General features: G+C 33.1%; 1 protein-coding gene across 5 annotated transcripts in view; it reads right to left on the bottom strand.

Moving 5' to 3' along the window:
- The window catches only part of LOC117206223 (protein kinase C and casein kinase substrate in neurons protein 1), a 58,821-nt gene that overhangs the window by 10,781 nt on the left and 26,739 nt on the right, over window positions 1–21,301 (bottom strand). The window contains exon 1 of one of the 5 annotated variants that reach the window (XM_033445361.1): window positions 15,768–16,046. The exons of the other annotated variants lie outside the window; for them this stretch is intronic. The gene's annotated coding sequence lies outside the window, so the exon portion shown is untranslated. Of the gene's footprint in view, window positions 1–15,767; window positions 16,047–21,301 lie in introns of those variants that run through there. 5 annotated transcript variants of the gene reach the window in all.

Genomic DNA, 21,301 nt, shown 5'->3' with positions numbered 1-21,301 from the left:
ATCATTTTTATATACTGTCTCTATATCATCATTCTCTTGTAGCACTAACAGCTGATACACGAACGATTGTAAACTTCTATCCGTGGATTATCACCGTAAATAACATAAGCCAAATAGCTAACTAGATTATATGCACATCGACTGTCCTGATTTGATATCCAATTAAGAACGATCGTTACAAATCTTTGTCCACGATTCTTTCGATTACGGGACTATAGCAGAGTGAAGATTACATATACGACAAATAGCAGTCTGTTTCGAAATTCTCTTCTCTTTGAATCATATTGGAGCCATCGTTCGATTAACTTTCACGATATAACGCACGATGTTGCGTGGTAACTGGAGATCGTTAAACTGCAATATTCGTTAAGAATGCAAAGGTAACTTAGTAATGTGTATAAAGTTGGTTACGATCGAGAGGTTCATAATAAGCACGATCCTTGTCAAACTTTTGACTTTTTCATGGAATTGGTATGATGAAACATGATTTATGTTCTGGCTTATATAGTCAAATGAAAATGAAATAATTCTACAAAAACAGGTTCTATAATTCTAAGGTTCTATAATTTCGTGATTCAAATATAATTCCTTTATGATGTAATAATTATTGATACATTTATAGAAATAGTGTAATATGATGCGTATTTCGTCACAAGAAATTGAAATGTACTGAACAGAAATTAAACATACTAGAAGATTTCCTAGAAAGCGACAAACATTGTTATTTGTTCTTTTGAGCTCTTCCATTGTATTTCATTGGAATTGTGTCTACTTGTATACGTATATGGAGGGAGATGGAGTCTGATTAGGTCAACAGTAGGATAACAGTGACAATTAGTTGGAATAGCTTGTTGGACTCGTTGCATCTCCTAAATCTGGCACACATGCAAATTTGATTTCGCACCGTACACAATTGTGGTTGTACTGACAAAACTTTATGGTTTCCATAATTGAACTGTCCTGTAGCAGTTGTACATTGTAAGTACATTTTATTGCAGCCGTGTATCATTGTTTCTTTAATCCATGAAAATCATAGATACGAATTTATGTTCTCTTGTAATCGAATCGAATTGAGTAATTTCATTTAATAATTAAATGAATAATGATATTTCATAAATAAATCTGACATAATTTCCTTTCATAGAAATACTTGGTTTGCCAAATGTTGACTTTACTAACGAATCAAAAATCTGTTGATTGATAGAATGAAATAATTCAATTCATCTATACGATACTCTCCCTTGACCGAGATCGATTATTTTATAAATCGTTCTATAAAAATAATTTATTAACATACCAGCTGTTTTACCGCGAATGTAATAACGTAATCATCGACGTCTCCTTAATTGTCTTTTTCTTAGTCCACTTAACTGCTAATACGTAGAAAACAGTTTTTGACGCACAAAGCAATAAAGTCTTTAGCGCACTTGTCATTAATCAGAAATACTTTCTATAAAAACACGATTCAAGGAGCGTGTTTAATTCGAAACTTTCAATGGTACAAAAAAATAATTCACGTGTTCCTGTTACCTTGATATTAGTTTTTTTTTTCCTCTTATTCGACCATTAAATTCTAGAAGATTTTATTTTACTTTGTACATTTAGTTATATTTAAATACTAATTTAGAATATAGAAATACATATTGGTGTATTTTAATTCATGTAATCTTTTCTGTGTAATAATCGTCGCGCGTGAGAGTGTTTACTGGAATAAAAAATTTGATCTTCTCCAGGCGATAATAAATTATCTTAGAGTATTCTCATAAGAATTACGTGTCGAATATCAATTTCATGGAATTATAAATTTGAGAGTGCAACGTTTTGTGAACGCGACGCAATCAAGATGTTTGGATTGCAAGCTCAGCACTTTCATTGAAACAAAGCGGTTGTTAATGGGGACACATTGCATCAATACCGGAGTCGAGCAGAATTACTACATTACTATGTTACGCGAGCACTATACATACATAACAATTATAACAATCTGCATGAAATACATTTAGATCTTTCGTTCTTCTCATTTAAGTTGTTACGATTCACGATTGGATCACCAGGTGAAACGTATAATCGTGCGATAAGAATAATTTTGAAGCAATTAAAGAACCATTTATTTAGGTAATTAGCGAAAATTATTCCATGTACCAATTTATTCCATTTTAACAGTACACTTTAATTGTTTGAATATTGGATAAAGAAATTGTAGTATAACAATAATAATAAGAAATTGTATAACAATAAATTGTAAATTTCTTTCGAATTTTGTTCAATTATGGCAATAGTGAAAAATATTAATTGATAGAATAAAATTACTGATACAATTTGACGATCAAGAATAGACCAGGTGTTAGTAACAAACAAATTTTTATATCTTTATAGATTTATATATTTTACAGATGTTTTATTATTTTAACTTTTTGGGTATTTATACTGGAAAGAAAAGTTATTTCGTCCATTACATTTTCTATTTATAAACGCCAATATATTGCACAATTGTAGATTACATAACGAGAACCTTGAACGGTAGGAGCTGGGATAATCCAGATGCTGAAAAAGTCGAATTCTGGTGGATCGAAATCTCATGATTCAAGTTCATTGTAATATTTATAACTTCAACCTTATTCAATAATTCATAGCGTTATCAACTCGATTGTAATAATTCGTAACATAAGTTAGGATAACTGAATGAGCCGAGCTGTGAATAGATTAATTTATTAATCTTGAAGTAAGATTATTCTGAGTATAAAACAATTTGTTCGAAAATATTATCTACTTCCTTTAATTAGAAAATCTGACCGACATAAATAGAGAAAAGCTGTTTTTAAAATAACAAAGAAATTTCAAAAATTATATTAAAATAAATTAGAAACCTTCAACTGGATACCATTTATTCTAATTAATAAAACGATTTAAAAAAATTTAGAAATTCCTATTCAAACAGGAATCGAATAACTGAAAGCTAAATTAAAAATACTATTTTCCGATTCTAAAGTAAAATAGAAATTCCAGAAATCGTGATAAAATAACTAAGTTTTAGTCAGATATAATACATTAATAAATAAAAATTCTACCGACCGGAAAGTTGCACATTTTTTAAGTGAAATAGAAACTCTCTCAAGCTGAACTAACTTAACAGTAATATATCATTAGATATATATAAACATCTGAACAAAACTACATATATACAATCACAACTAACACATTCTTAAATTTTCAACCCACCATACATCATTTCTCTGAAATCTTCACTTCAGTAGATCATAAATTCTCCATTTATCCTCTCGAGAACTAGAAAACGAACAGAAACTAAACAACTTTCTTCCAACACGGAAATCTCACACTGTCTTTGTATTTAACCATCGTCGTATATATCCACTTTACGTACACCTATTTAGCGTTGTGCCATCTATTTCACAGCTGAAGGGCTCTAGGATCACAAATAACTCGTCCAGTAGCAATAACGCTGAAATCGAGTAATCAACACGAGTCATGGCGCCTACGAGATCTCTGATACCATGCAGCTTATCGAGCCGGTAGAGCAACATTCCACGGTACGGAATGGCCACACTCATTCCATCAGCACGCTCTCCTGCGAAAGAGCATTCTCCATGGAAGGTGCACTGCCACACTAGTGATGGGATCAAGTTCGATATCACGAGTTCAATGACACAAATAATAATAATAATTAAACCGACGCGACGCACCATATGCGTCAATATCAGAATGTGTCAAAAGAACGGACACAAATTTCATATACATTTTGAGATTCGTTTCAAATTTTATCAATATGATCACGATGTATCTTGCCTTATTATCAATGCTAGTGAAATTACCAACAAAAGCATAAAAATCTTTTATGGTAAACGTGAAGATACTTTCGCGAATAGCTCTATAAATTAGTATAAAGCGTGGATTCCCAAAGTACGAATCGCGTTAAATACTAAAATATGGGAGTAATTACATGTTCATTGAAAGAGTTTTACTCTTACTCATCGAGAATCGTCGGATGAACGATTGTAAGTTAAAGATCGCGTGAGAATTACTGTTTCTGTTTAGTTTTCCGCAGGTCTATGTTAAAGTAATTTTGAATTGCTTATCGATTAATTCTCGACTGCAATTACATTCCGTGCAATCTTCGCGTGGACCGGGAAAAAAATTTGACGAAAGTGGGTCTGTCTCAGCCTATAAATGTTGCGAAGCCATGGTTTACAGGATTTAAGACCAGATGATCGATGCTTGAATCTATTTGCGACGTACTTAAGCCCATCGCTACTCGTCACGCTCTGAACTGCACGCGCTCACATACACATAGAATTCTCGCGTGAGAGACGAAACAGGAAACCATTTGGTTCATCTGTTTTTCGCTCGAGACGCCGAAAATCGAACTCCACGAAGCCTTGATCCGACCTTCTCCTCCTCCGCGTGGAGCTTAAAGGCCTTTCGATCCTCTTGCCTGGCAGCATTCCGCGGTTTATGCTTCTTCTTTAACATTTTTCGTCCTTTCGCTTCTTTTTACTGGCTTCCTCGATCTCGTGTTTTTCTTTGTTTGCTTGTCGACTTCTGTTCAGTGTTTCTTTTTCATTTCAGATGAATGACAGATTAGGAATGAGCTTGTTGACGGTTGATTGACAGAGATGTAGTTAAAATTGTGGAAAAATTTGGTTAAACGAGTTATTGAAGGAATGTAGACTTTTCTGGAAAGATTTTGAACAATTCAATTTATTGGCTTTTATGAATAATTAATGATTTTGTGATATTGCGCATTTCTTAGCGATTTCAAGCTGTTAATTTTTTACACTTATACAATATTAATGATATTAATTTAGAAATAAATAATATATGTACATTTCACATGAACCATGAAGACAAAATATTCCGACTTTTGTCATTTCCTCTTAAAGTCTACTTGTCTGGAAAATTCCGATCTTTAATTACTTTGTTCCCAATATAACTAAATAAAGTAGTTGAATAAGCCCCAACTGCATTAATTTCCATTGCGTAAGACCAATTAAACGTTAATAAGGAAAATAAATGTAAAAGTAGAGAAAGTAAACTCCGCTTGTAAACTTAACTGGAAAGACTAAAAATACACGAAATGCAATTCGTTGATAGATCGATGTCTCGTGACGCTGGGACGTCAACGATTAATCATCGTCTTTACATAATCGACTATGAAGAAAGAAAAGAAGGAAAAAAAACAGTCGATGAAAAACAATTCCAGATGAATCATCACGTTCGTTTTGTTTCATTATGTCACGATTATCAGCTTGCGCCCAAGAGTAAAAACATGATTGCATTTGCTTGATCTTCTCTCACTGGTACATCATTTGTCTCCGAATTTTTTAAATTTTTAACCCGACATCTCAATATAAAAAGCTACGATATTTTACCGAGATGGAAGGATAAGTAACTACGATCTCCTTTATTGCTATTTAAAATATACATGATTCATCGTTGATTGGTAAAAAGCGGAGAAAAGTTCATCTTTGATCGGGCTATTTTTTTTTTCGATCATCTTCCATATTAGTGACATCATACTCGACAGAAACGTGTTGGAATGTCTGTGTTTTGTGTGTTACGATCACGATAAAGAATGTCGATAACATTGAAAGGTACGAATAAATGTGACTAACGTGAATTATTTTAAGGCGATTTATAAACGATGAAATAAAATTGTAACAGTTTTATTCTAAAACTTTCGAAATTCCGAAATTGATAATTCTTATTTTAATCTGACATAATAAAACAAAATAACCGAGAATAAAATTCTCAATATCAAAATCAATATGTACACGCAGTATCATTAGTTGTTTAACTAAATAGTTTATTTAACAAATGAAACATATAGAGAGTAGCGTCGACAACCTCGATTGTGATAATCGGTCTCGATAGCAACGAGACAAACAAAGTTCATAGTTTCATATAAAAATAACGTAGTCAATGTTGATGTGGTTACACAAGAATGTTATTTTTATGTAGTGTCTATGGCACGAGTATGATAAAAGGAGTTTTACGTGTATTCACCTTTCTCTTTGTAAAGTACATAATTACACTATAGGAAGGAATATTTACTTTCCGTAACCTGTAGAAAACTGTGGTGTGAAACGTTAAGCAAAAATATAAGATAATTCTTTAAGATATTTAAAGACTGATTTAAAAACGGATAGTTCTTTAAATAATCCCTATTATCCACATTCATGAATCTACTATCTATTATTATTCAGGGTAACATATATTTATAAATTAACAAGTAAAGTCTTTATTTTGTGTCGATATCTACACATACGAAATAAATTTCCAAGGAAAATCCATTTAAAACCTGCAGATAAACGTCGGTTAACGATAAGGCAACCTTCGGATTATATACACATCGTAGAACATTTTTCAATATACATTATTCAAGTGTTTTTCTTAAACAAGTCATGTACAGTACATTAGGGTACATTTCCGTAAAAGCAACAAAAGAGGCACATTACCTAATTTTTCTTATCATGATTTTTCGATTAAGGTAAGTGCAATCAATCGGAATGCACGAGATTTCTTTCTCTATCTAAGCAGATAATCATGCTTTTTATATTATCATTTAAAACATTACATTTCATCTTAATCCATTATAAGCCAACGCTGTTTACACAACATTTCGCTTGCAAATCTTTTTCAATCATTTTACATTATCGAATTCCGCGCTTTAACGTTGTAGCTTTGAAGGAGAATTCGAAAGATTTGCTTAATACTTTTGTCATCACCGTTTCTTCCATCGAAATTCTACAATTTTATGAAATTTAAAGAAATTGAAGTACGCGTAACATTATGATGAACTGTTGCTTGGTCCTTAACAGCTTGAAACTGTTGTCAAGAGAAAGGACAGAGGCAAACTACTTTTAAACAGATTGTTCATTAAGGCACGAGCAATAGCTCGCAAGAGATCAGAAATCTGTTTGGCGGGAATTTGTGTCGCGATGCAGCAAGAACAATGCTGGGAATACAACAACCGAGGAAATGGATGGCCTTAAAAGCAACCTCGTACACGAATTGCCGAGGAAGAAGTAAGAACTTTACGTGTATCGAATTCCTTTTGGAACCAACTATGCGCTTCGTCCTCATCTTTTCGGCCCGAGAAGAAATATCTTTCTGACCCAATTCTCCAATTGTAATTATATCTTCATTTATAGGAGCAAGAACGATGACATTGTATAAAAATATGAACTGTTTCATGATTCTAGAAATATTCTGATGGAAGAATACGTAGCAGTTTGTTAACATGCTGTCTGCTGAACAGAGGTGTGGTTCTTCGTTAGGACTGAAATTTTGTTTCTTGAAACTTGTCAATTTTTGTACGTGATGCCAACGTGCTAAAGAAAAGCCATGGGTGTTTTGTAGTTGATTCGACAATAGGTGATTGATTCGTCAACAATAAAGATTTTTATTATCAGACTGCGGATTTTTATGGAAATTTATATTTTTATGGACATAACTATAGAAATACAATTTAAGTAGAAAGATTCGTTTTATATATTTTATATATTTTCGTGTAGTACATACATTCTCTTTTTTGTGCCTCTGTATCTTTAAATTTCGAGTAAACGCGTAAAATATCACAGTTATTTATCATTTATTAATATTGATTTGATGCAAAGGCTTAATTTATAATCAAAAGAAATGTTTTGATTTCGTTTCACATATACATATAGTTCGTTCTTATTGAAATGTCCAATTTATGTGGAAAGCTTCAGCAAGTAAGATAATATTTTCTATTACAAAATGATGCTCACTTCTACGTGACTGACAGCTATCGACAGGTTGTCGATAGTTTACGAAACACTTGTGTTACGTAACCACACGATACTATGTTACGATCAATTTTCCCAACTTACTATGCAGGAACATGTTTCATTTTAATCCAATAACAAAATCAATAAACACTTGTGTCTACGTGTATAAGCACATTTTAATGAATGTAAACGTTCTAAACTTAGTCTAAGACCTAAACACAAATTTTCGCCAATTGTTCAAAAGTAAAAAATTCTGGCCGATTGATTTTTTCAGTTACCACGTGTATATTATGAAACCAACAGATGTCCTGATGTAATACTTATGAACGATAGTGTACTTTAGAGGAAATAGGGTGCGAGTTGACCTCTCGCCTGGAACTTCTTAACTGGTTCCTCGAAGTAGTTCTCTGGAGCGTCTCAAAGAGGCCTGGCAACATGATTGTGTAGGAAAATGAGCTTCTTTCTGTAGCAACACGTCGAGCAATTCATGTTTTCAATACCCTTACCAAGTGAAATAGATTCGCAAACGGTGTGAACGTGTGAGTGTGTCATTCATGGAATCATCTTCTGGGTAGTCTGATGGCTTTCAACGAACCAGCGCGGGTCAACATACTCGGCAGACACCGAAAAATTTTTCCCTTCGGTTCATCATCTTATCGATCGCCTAGTTTTTAGTCGTATCAGGGAAATGAGACAATTTATATCGAAAGAAAGAAACATTTCGGTAAATAAACAACAATTTCTAATGGAAGAAATATTTACTTTTTAAAGGAAAAAGAATGAAATAAAACTGGAGGAATATTTTTTTGATTTTTGAAAGATGTGGATATTATAAGAAACATAAAGTAAATAGAAAATAAAATTTGTAGATTTTATGGTACGTATTTGCTTTCAGTATCAGCTATCCTTATTTTAATCAACGCTTACCTACGTATTTCTGGCGCTATATAAATAATGAATTATTAAATGGAATGAATGATAATAAACGAAGATTGATAACTATGATAGAGGCTTAATAAGTTTCAATTTGCTAATTATTGAAATCGCAGCGTTTGGCAATGAAAGATTGCGAATAGTAATTTGTCGTCGACACGAGGTTACTGGAGATCGACCTGGTTACGGTTTTCATTACGTCCTTGAATTTATGTGCGGTATCCGTATAATACACTCAATTTTACGGCACGATCGAAATAAATGGGCTAATGCGTTTTGTTCCTTGCTTTGATAAAGAAATTGAAAGTAAAGAGATTGAAAGTGTCTATTGTACATCGAAAGTTTTATAAAGAATTTAATTGTGATCGAGGAAACTCTTTGGAATGGAGAAGATTATTATAATTCATCGTCGACATTGAGCTAACATTTAACGATTTACTAACTTAGTAATTTAATAATTAGTAATTATATATTTATATATTACAATGTACTTATGTATATTACAATAATCTTTAATAAATTATTCTGAGTGAAAAAATTTTGTACCATTAATCCGAAATTTAATAATTTAGTAACTTAGTGATTTAATAATTTAGCTAATATTTTATCTTATACTCTAGAGCACAGAGTAATTCCCTAAATATAGATGTAGGTTAAGACCAATATTGAATTTCGATAAATCAGCAAATTAACGTCAATTTATCGTATTAGACGTTGCATAACGCAGAAATTATCGTTCGATAATTTTAGACAAGTTATAAATTCATAATTGAAATTTAATTTAAAAAGATATTTTTCCAATTATATTCACAGCAAAACTTAATTTTGAATATCTCGTTTTTCAATTATATGTGTGTAGGAAACGTTGCGATATAATGCTCCGCTATTTTCCAGTTTTGTTTACATTTTTGAGTTACTTTAGAGGCTGAATGCGAAAGCTTTTAGATAAATTGCCAGATTTTTAAACGTCCGAAGAAGAATGTATATCCCAGATTTTCAGCCATTATAATTTTCTCTCCTCGAAGATTAATAATCACAAACAAATTAATTTTAATATCAAAAAAAAAAACTAATACCAGAAAAATTCTAAGAAAGATTAATTCTACATTTTTCGTTTATAAATTAGATCATTAAATTATTATACTATTATTTCCTAATAAAACGAAAGAAACTTTCGGGCAACCTGATATATATAAAAATGATTTTTTTTCTCTTGAGTCTACCTAGAATTGCAAGGACGAAAGTCAGAATCTTTGTTAGAAGTATTCTTTTCAGAATTTAAGATACAACGTTGCAATTAGGCCAAGCTTCTCCCATTGGCCTTGGACAAGAAACCCTTTAGGTCATGACGTCATACATTGTTCAGAGTTGTGTTGTGGTAGGTTACGTCACTACGTTTCAAAATCGTACAAATATTTGTCGAGCAACAGAATTATATAGAAGAAAAAAGTAAACAAGGAATCTTGATCAAATTGACTCTTTGCTCTGTCGTGACCGCAGAATCCTATACTTAATACACTAAAACTTTATATACCTATAAAGATATCGAATGTTTAATAATCTTACGGTATAATATAAAATTTACTGAATTTGCCTATGGAGCGATAAATCAATAAATTTGTATCATAGATATAGGTGCTAGCTTTGTATTAGCTATCGTAATTAAGAGAATGTAAATACATAGTATTATCTTGGAGATTAGCAAATTTTCATATGGGACATGTCGTCATTTTTTAAGCAAATAATTTTTTAATTACATTAGAAATAACTGAATTTCCTAATATTAACCCATAGAGATACAGTAATCATGATTTCATTAACTGATACATAATTAGATTTTATTTCATATTCAATGGAATTTGATACTTACAATTACACGCTGTGTAAGTCTAAAATATGCAAATGCGTATAAGATACAAAAGACTTATAGGTGTAAATTTCTTCGATCAATCGGATGTAAGGGAATAAATAAAAAAGGTAGTCGTCTTATCGTGTAACACATTTTATACATTATATCGTTATCGTTCCTTTCGAAAAAATAATTATATTCATTACATCGCAAATATTATAAAATATGCATTAGAAATATAAGATTGTAATCACAATTCATCAGTGTTCCGCGTAGCGTGAATAAAAAATTCACATGAAACCAACGCAATTCGTGTTTTCCATATTTATTACCATTTACTATCTATGATTAAATGACTTGCGAAATTTCTTTTCATTGATTTATCGTTCTATGAACAAGAAGAGAGGAACAGGAAGTAATGCACTGTAAAAAGATGTGAGAGAGAAATCGTCGAATAAAAATAGTACAGGGCAGGGTTTATGTGTATAGATCGCGAACGAGGGTTCTGAACGAAAAGAAAGGATTTGAGTCCGGATCGATGGTAAAACAAGTCTTGACAAAAAGCTCTTTTGTTCGGGAACACAGCCTCTTGAATTGAAGGATGTATGCAACTTTGTGTAGCTATGCCAATTTCTGTCTTCGTTTACAATCGTTGTCTATTCTTTTCAGCTTTATTCATGCAACTTGCAATGAGAGTAATTACAGCAAATTTTATTTAATTCTTTATCTGATGCAAACCATATTATAGAAGTTCAACTGAACACAACTAAAACAATCGTAGAATTACTTTCGAGTAATCTTTGGAAAGACCTCAAAAGCTTGAACAAGATACAGTACTACTAAGGATAAGATCATCTAATTAGTCGATCCTTTAATTACTAGAAGCACCGTAGTATGACAAATCACGAGTTGCTGGCCAGGAGGTTGAATAGAGAAGCCATGATTATTACAATTATCCCTCTCTCTTTTTCTCCTTCTACTTCCAAGCCATTTCCTGTTTTCCAAATTCCTTTCATCGTAAGTATTAAATAAGTTTCCGGCTAATTAAAATTCTAACACGAAGACACTTGTACCGTTGTAGCAACGTTATGTTTGCTCTCGTTGGTTTACATCAGAAGTGACGTATCTCAATTGCATCACTACAATTGAAGTCTAAAGTTCATTGAAGTTTTAAAAAGAATATTGTTGTAAAGATGATTATTGCTTCTTCCTTTTCCTTTATCATTAATAATGTATTATTTCAAACTTATGACTTTATCGATAAAATAACGTGCATGGCTCTTGTTGAAATTTGTTTGACAACAAAATGAGTGAATTTTGTATGAAGAGTATCATAACCCATAATCGCAGTAGTAACTATGAATTTATCGAGTTAAATGAGAATATTATAGTATTTTTCATAAAGCTCGATGTCTTATTATACCAATTTTCTGTCAAGCCACTTCTTGTTTTCCGAATTCTTTTCATCGCGAGTAGTAAGTAAATTTCGGGTAACTGAAATTCCAACAAAAGCTTGGAAAATGGATGAGAATAGCGAGTGGAGTGACACAGGAAAAGACTTGAAATATTCGGGGCGTAAAGATTCCGACAAATTTCAGTGCCATGTTTCATCTCTAGGCAGTCAAGTTGCCTCGTCGCTGAGATCTCATTTTAACCGGTGCTCCGACGAAATTTACGTGAATCAGTCAGCCACGAAACGTTTACAACTTCGCTTGCAACCGAAATTGCGATAATGCAGAAAAATTTGAAAATTCTTTTGAAACCACGGGTACTGTTCTATTCATTTGTCGAATCGTTTGGAGGCTATGTTTTTATGTTTTGCTTGTTAAAGTCACTGTAGATATTGGTAATTAACATCACCCTGCCTATACACAGGGTCAGATCCCTAGTACAGGGGGAGCGATTATTCCATGAGCGATGATCGAATTAGCTCGTAGTCGAGAAAAGCCAAGGTTAATAATCAGTATTAGGGCATCGTGAGAGCTTGATTAACGCTGATGTCGACCTGAATCGAACTTGGACGATATCATTCACAAACAGTTTCAGAAAGAAACATTCGATCTCGTTTCTATGGAAAAATAGAGATTGATAACCTATAAAATCTCTATGAAATGCTAGAAACTGATAATCTATATCTCTAACGTCTCTAGAGGAAATTAAACACTGATGTTCTAAATCTATAAAATACCTATGAAAAATTACAAATTGCTCACTCCGATCGCTTTGATAGTTCTACTGCTAAATTATAGAAAATTTAATCAAATGAATTTCATGCACCATTGATTAGACAATTATTCGGTACTACTTGAACTAACGATCTCTCATACTCTTCAAATCTTGATTAAATCAAAACCGTCTTTAATATAAAGCGAAAAGGATGCTTGCGTTCGCAATAAAAAGGAAAAAGAAAAAAAGAAAGACGAGAAGGGAAGGAAGAAGAGATGCATAAGGGAGAATATTCGAAGAGCAAGCGTGCGCGACTGTGTAACGAAGCGCATCCGTAATACGCGTCTGCACACGTAATAACATACGAAAATAACGAAACAGGGAGGTTAACGTGTTGCAGCATTCATCGTGCCAAGCTTCTCGTCCCTTTACAACTTCCTCAAATTACCAACTTATACGCAGTGTGTTTGTCACTCGAGCAACTTTGAGGTATTTCAAAAACTTGGATAATTGGCTGTTTACCACTCTTCACCTTCTACACACTACGTTTCTCTTTTCATTAATGGGAATTATTCAAATAAGGACGATTTTGAGTTAAACTTAATTATAGAATTTATGAAATCTAATGACTTTTATTCTTGAATTACATCTTTAACTTTTTCGCTTTAGTTTTAGATTAATTTTGTTCTTAAGATATTAATTTGTAAAGAATTGTTAAAATCTATGAATACTAAGCTGTCTTGTGTTTTTTGCACTACTTTTACAGTACCTTTTAATGTGTATGATGCATGATGATACAATGGAATATTTGTTTTATGATTGATTGACGATAACTTCTTTTTATAATTATTTCACATAAGCTAGTACATATTAGAAATATTCCATGATAATTAATTTAATAATTAGTGTGATCTATTATAATTAGTACAGATAATAGTATGATATATGATTTTATTGTAAATGATAAACATTTGAATTTTATTTTGTGCTTTCTTAAACACAGAGGACTCGCAATTTTTTCATTATCCAATGGAATATCGTATTTCCACGATTAAATACAATAACGAATAAGCATTGCACGCGGTTACAATAATTAGCACTATAATTAATATCTTTCTAAAACGAAGCTAACCGACCGACAACCATAACGGAGGTAGCATTTTAAATAAGCCGGGAGCATATCCGAGTCTGTGTTTTTCTTTCTCGTTGAATTATGGTAAACCGCTAGCCATGCTCCTCTACTAGGCTACATTCGAAATTAACTGTATCCTTCGCAAAGGAAATGCAGTCTCTGGACGCGTCTACCTCATCCTTACAGTGTAATTTCCCCTTTTTCTATTTTATTTTCGCTCGCGTGAACGTAATCCGCACACTATACCGGAATTTAGAATCAAGCTTTCGAAGAATTGATACGCGTCATTATCCTTCAGCAACGCATGGTATGCGTATTCCATATTAATTCACTTACAAACGAATACAAATGTAAAGAAATATCGCTAGGGCTGAAGCACGTACTTCATTAATTTTCAAATTCCATTTTCTCGAAAATGAAGCGTCTTATGAACAAATTTTATTCTATATTTTTGACATATTTTTTCTTAACTAAGTATCATCCCCTTACCTATTATACTGGGATTACTGGAACACCCTATATAAGCGAGGATGTTGCGCACATAACAATGCATCCAGTTATCGAAGCGTATCCTTGATTCACTCCCCTATACGTAAATACTTGGAACATTCCGTGTGCGCACACTTTACAGCCATGCTCCGCATTTCTACGTTCGTGTTTGTTCTGTCGTGTGAATCGTTCGATAAATTTATCATAATATAAAATGTACATCGCTGTAGTTAATTCTATGTGGGGACACCTTATAGAGGATGTGGCCGAATAACATGTAAAAGCGTGCAGAACATGATTCCTTGTAGGAAAATAAAAAAAAAAAATATAGAATAAAACTTTTTTCATTCTCGGGTTAGTTTATGAGAAAATCGATTTTGAAAATTTATGAAGTATACATGAACATGGCTAATTCCGGATTACAGAGGATTAAATAATCGACAGGAGGTCATTCTACGTGTGAAAATAAGTCGAATATAAACATGTTCGGGCTCTATTTTCTTGAAAATAAAGCGTCAAACGAAAAAGTGCATTTCATATGTTTTACTTACTTTCGCTTCTACAATAACATCCTATTGATTGTTTACTCGTATCCATATCATAGTAATTAGCTATGTTCAAGTATGTTCAAGTTTTCAAACTCGATTTTCTCGAAAACTAAACCAAAAATGAGAAATTTTTATTCTTTGTTATTTTCTTATTTTTCCATAACAAATCACGTCGTGTCGGCTTTCTCGTGTTATTCGGCTGTGTCTTGTAGATCCACAAATCAAAAGTCGCATGTGCAACAGTGTATAAAAAAATGATAGTAAATATACGACTTTTAAACACTCAATTCATCAAGTATAAATACATCCTCAAACTAACTAATTCTATATTTGGACTCCCCTATATACACAGGATGGTCTAAAAATTAGTCCTCCCCCCCCCCCCCGATTTTTTAAATACTTCCAATCGATAGACAAAAGAATGTTTGGAACAAAAGTTAATCAACTTTCAATCAACTATAAAGTTGCAATATTAAAGAGTTCTTTATACTGTAAGTATACTGAAAGTTGATTAAATTTTGTTCAAAACATTCATTTGTCCGTAGATCAGAACTATCTGAAAAATCAGGAGGACTGATTTTTAGATCACCCTATATATGTTTATACCCGCAAAGAATTTTTCAATTAAATCTTGTACGTTTCCATTCATCAAGAAGACGATAGTAAGTATACAACTTTCAAATATTCACTTTATCAAGTATAAAAACACTGTTAAAATAATTAATTCTATGCTAAACACCCTATATGCCCATAAACGACACGCTAATTAAATCTTGCACGTTTCCATTCGTCACGATAGTCCGTCGCACGCGCAGCAAAGTATGTACATACATTCATACGCAAGAAGACGGCAGTAAGTATACAACAGAGAGGATTTTTACCTTGCCTGGATGGCATGGTTGAGCAACGATCCTCGTGAAACGGAACAATTTTCTTAATTTATACCAACAGAACGGAATTACGGCACCGGTTCGATATCATTGAAACGCGCCACTGAAATGCGCCACTGAAATCACCGCATACTTTCGGTCGGTTTGAGAAAGCCTGATGAATCGACGGCGAAGTTTATAAATAACGCGTCGACTGAGAGAACGCGAAGGAAATCCACACTGTACGACGCGACGGTTCAAAGTAAACTGACTCGACTGACTGAACTGACGACGTTCCTCTCTCCAGAACTCGACTACCTCCGAGGCTCAACGAGAGTGGAAAAAGCAATACGCACACGATGCGATGTTGTGTTATATGTTCGCCAGAAAGGACATGCAATTAGTCGAAACGATAATAATAGCTAACACCTCATACTGTATTCTATGATTTAATCACATCTAGCTACCAGCAAATTCATATGTTTTTAAAAGATTTTACGTTAATGACTTTGAGATTAGTTTCGTGAAATATATATAGCGACTTACTAAAAATATTAGGTTGCAGATAATCACATATACTGGTAAATATTAGGTAAGTAGGAAAAGTTTTTTTTTTCGTTTTATAAGAAAATAATGGATGCGTAACATTTTTTGTTTTATATTCCTGTTACATTTGTTTCAATAGAACAAAATGGATTACACATAATTCTATAAAATAATATAAAACAAAAAATGTTGTGCATCTATTATTTTCTTATAAAACGAAAGAAACTTTTCGGACAACCTAATATTTGGACATTTACCATAGATTTAACGTTGTATGTATAACACAGAATTATAACATTATATCTTGCGTGCATTTAATATACAATTATATATCGTATGTATATATATAGATAGATAAATAGGTATACAGTATAAATATATATATACAGCCATGTTTAACCGTGAACGCTCAAACACATGGAAAAATACGAATGATACGAAAAAATGTTTCAGACAAAGGTTGCATGAAATCAACGGGGACATATACTGTACCCATGTCAAACTTTGAAATGTACAGTGAAGCATATTACAATTTTTTAACGGGAAACTGTCTTTTTATTACGTGCTCTTGCTAGCTGACATTGAGACGTTTCCAAAACACGTTTCCAATTCGTGTCTTTCGCACCATCTGTTATCGAGATATGAACGTTGAAATTCGACATGTCGCCAGCATTAACGTCGCACGGTGTACACCGCAGAGACACAAAAGGAAAATTTCTCATAATCATAATCTTAATACGCAGTTTTCCAACGTTTCTAAAACACTCGGTCAGTTCCGAGCAGTCAATTCAGCTAATTCCTTGTATTGCTCGCTTCAATTTGTAAGTTCATATGTCTCGAGAGCGGGTTATACGGAAGATACAAGTTTGTAACATTTTGAAAACATCTGAATGTCAGCTAGATTGAAACAAATTTGGACATGTATATGCAAATTATGAAAATGACAAAAGATAGTCTACAAATGTATAGCTAGTAAAAAATTAGTATACAGCATGAATCTTAAACATATAAGAAGCGTTAAAAGTTGAATACCTGTATAAGTCTGTGCGTTTGCGGAAGAATGATTGTGGACTTACTGAGTCACACGCGAGGTGTTTAAAAATTTATGGAGCAAAGTGAGTGGCCTTATCAGGCTGTCGTAGATTGATATTCGTACTTGCGGAGAAAAAACGGGGAGAGATAAAAGTTTTGTGCTTTTTTCCGGGGAAGATAAGGTAGATCGAAAGAAATTCTTTTTTTAGGCGATGACATTCGGAAGATTTCAAGATACTTCCTATTTCTCCATTTTTTAACTTTTTATATCAAAACATGTTTCCGATAATGGTGGATTTATGTTCATATACTGTATGTTATTCACAATAAAAGTAAAGTTGAAAATATGTCGTTAATCATACGTGTTTGAAACTTGAAAACTACTGTTCGACCTATTTATCACTACGAGTGATAATTACGATGCTAATGGAAGTGTTAATGCGGTTGAGTAACTCTTTTTTACATGCTGCAATATTTACTGTCTTTTATTCAAATATCTTTATCAACAATTCTTATTGAAGTTAAGATTTTTCAGACTTCTAAAATATAATCACTACATCAAGATTCATCTATTCAATGTAATACATTCCAATTTTTATTGACAATTGCTTTCAAGAAATTAAGTTCCAAATATATATACAAAAAAAAAAGGAAACAAAATCTTTAATTTTAGGAGAAGCAAATATTTTTAGTAAAAGGATAAAGTACGTTCTTCTACAAATAGTTGCAAAATTTCTTAACCAAAAAGAATTATGATGAGGTAAAAAACGGAATCCAAATGTTGCAACAAGATTAAGTTGGAAGAAAACAATTTCCTATAAAAATTAACAACGTAAAACTCATTGAATTAAATCGAATGTTGAATTTCAAATGACACACGATTCTTCAATCTGCGCAATTGATCCAAAGCAATAAAATGACGAATCGATGAGTCCCCAGTGTTATACGCGAAACCAACATTGCTATGGCCGAAGGTCTGGCGCACGCTTTAACCGCTAATCGATTAAGAACAGAAGAGAGCCTGCGTAACTACCACTCCTTCATCGTAAAAATTTATTTGCTTACACCGCTAATTAGCCCCACGGCGTTATATGCGTCCTCTATATCGCAAATCGGTCAAGGATGGTTAATTTTTTCCAAGCAATTATGAATGATATAAATTGAATTTATGATCTTTTGAAAATGATAAAGATAGATACGTATCATATTTAGAATAACTAATAACAGTGTTTTAATGCCTTAATTTGACAATTAATTTTACGGATCAGTGAACATACAGGCTATCAAATTAAAAAGAACATTACCATATTTGCATAAGGAGATAATTAAAAGAGAATAGTGAACTTCGATCCATGATTACTGTTAATAGCAGTATATATCGTACTTTACAATATGACGTAAAGCAAGCTGAATTAACTGTTTAAATAAACGTAACTTTTGTTGAATCATGTAGACCTGATATTTGTTATTCATACTGGCTATCGTTTGATCACGAAGCTTTATGTTGTAAGGCATAAAAACAAACTTTAACAGCCATGTAGTCAAAAATCATTGGAAAATATAAATCTTTATTATAAGAATAGTTTATATGAAAAATATGTATATAGGAAATAATTGAATTATGTAATAAATTTTTGTACTTCGACTGTTTAAAATTTGTATTATATTAATAAAAGTTTTATTTCCTCCTTTCCACCTAATACCATCTAGTCACACAAATCAACTACTATCATCGATTATTAATGGGAAATATGAAACAGTAAAATATTCTTGAAAATTTATCTGATAGATTCATTAAACATATACTGAGGAAATATAATTTTCTTAAACTTATATATTTATAGATGTTTCACGGTTGATATCATTATTACGAAACGAATAACTTTTTGTAATAATCTATGTACATACACAAGTGTTCACTATAACGCGATTCACTATTTTTCTGTCATTTGCCGCCATGTAATAAAAAGTGTTTTGAACAGTACTTTAATAGCGTCGAGTGTACTGCAAATGACGATAAAAAGAATCCCGAAAATACTTTGTTTTCAGAACGAAACCAAGGTCAGCTTGGGTAACATAAATAGGACCATATGTTGTTTTTCTTTATGAAAGTGTAGGAAACTTAATGGCAAATTAAAAAGCATACTACATGATATTTTATTTTATGATATAAACTCGATACCAGGTTTATAATGTCAGTACACTTGCAAATTGTTCAAATTGCATATCGCCTTCCATAATACAACATTTTGCTCTTTTGCAGAGGTTTGAATGACTTGCTGTTATTAGAGTGTCTGGGCGTATAACACTACACGCTGCCAGTAATTCTCTCTTTCTGACACGTATGTAATATTCTAAAATGTATCAACGAATGAAATATTATTTCCATTACCTACCTAGTATTAAACGTAATATCGAGTTGGTAAAAATATCGTGTAATATGCTTTTGGAATTTGTCGCAAGATCCAATTTCACGAAAAAATACAACGTATGGTCCTATTTATGTTGCCTAAGGTGAGCCTGATTTCGCTATGAAAACAAAGTGTTTTCGGACATTTTTTGTCGTCATTTGTAGCACACTCGACACCTCGACGGCTTAAAACATTTTTTGTTACATGTTTGCAAATGGCAGAAAAATAATGAGTCGTAGAACAACACGTGTGATCATATTATGATGCTTAAATTATTATCAGCACAGCGATTTATTACGATAGAAAAGACGGAGTAAATTTGAATGTAAAAGTGAATTAAAAAAAAACGGAAAATAACCTTTGAGTGAAACAAGCTTTCTAACTGCTTATGGTAACGAATTTAGTTGGCTTCGGATAACCTGACCAACATTGCCGGCATTATAGCATCCATAGCACGTGCGTGTTAGTCCAGTTTGATTAAGCTTCGGTTGCATTTCGCTAACTGTTATGTAAGCTAAAGGCGCACGCTTTCTTCGAATTCGGGAATTATCTTCGTCAGCGAAATAGCTCGTGTTGTTGAAATTGAGATAAATGGTTTCCCCGGTTTTGTTCAGTAGAAATAATACACTCTTTCCTATTCCGTAGCATGATGTTGATAGAGGTTTTCTCTATTTTGGAGGAAAATATTAGGTTAAGTAAAAAGTTCTGAGCGTTTTTCGCTAGATGTCTTTAGTGAGCCATATCTCACGATGTGCACATCGCATCGAGTCATAGTATACACCGATTTCAAGGTGATATTACGCATCAAAAAGGTTCTTTGTCAGTTTTGTGTTCGGTGAAGCCAGTTGTGTGTTACAGCGTTCGAAAATGGAGATAAAAAAAGAGAAAATTCGATACATTCTTCAGTACCACTACGACCAAGGTGAAAAGGCGGAGCAGGCGGCCAAAAAAATTTGTGCTGTTTATGGACCCAGTACAGTATCGAATGCAACAGCAAAGCGGTGGTTCCAACGATTCCGTTCTGGTAATATGGACGTCGAAGATGAGGCACGCTCTGGTAGGCCAATCGTCGAAAATGTGGATAAAATCATGGAAATCGTCGAGTCGGACCGGCATGTGAGCACTTATTCCATTGCCCAGGAACTGAAGATTAGCCAGAAAACCGTTTGGAACCATTTGCATAAGGCTGGTCTCAAGAAGAAGCTCGACGTATGGGTGCCACATGAATTGACGCAAAAGAACCTTTTGGACCGAATTGATGCCTGCGATTCTTTGTTGAGACGTAACGAAATCGACCCATTTTTGAAGCGGATGGTGACTGGCGATGAAAAATGGGTCACATACGAGAACAACAGCCGAAAAAGATCGTGGTCCAATCGCGGTGGGCCGGCCCAAACGATCGCCAAGCGTGGATTAACGGCCAAGAAGGTTTTATTGTGTGTTTGGTGGGATTGGAAGGGAATCATCCATTATGAGCTGCTCCCATCGGGGCAAACACTTAATTCGGACCTCTATTGTCAACAACTGACCAGACTGAAGCAGGCGATCGACCAGAAG

Source organism: Bombus bifarius, unplaced genomic scaffold (assembly GCF_011952205.1).
Source record: "Bombus bifarius isolate JDL3187 unplaced genomic scaffold, Bbif_JDL3187 scf7180000008000, whole genome shotgun sequence".
Lineage (NCBI taxonomy): Eukaryota > Metazoa > Arthropoda > Insecta > Hymenoptera > Apidae > Bombus > Bombus bifarius.
This window is presented reverse-complemented; position numbering and strand designations above follow the sequence as displayed.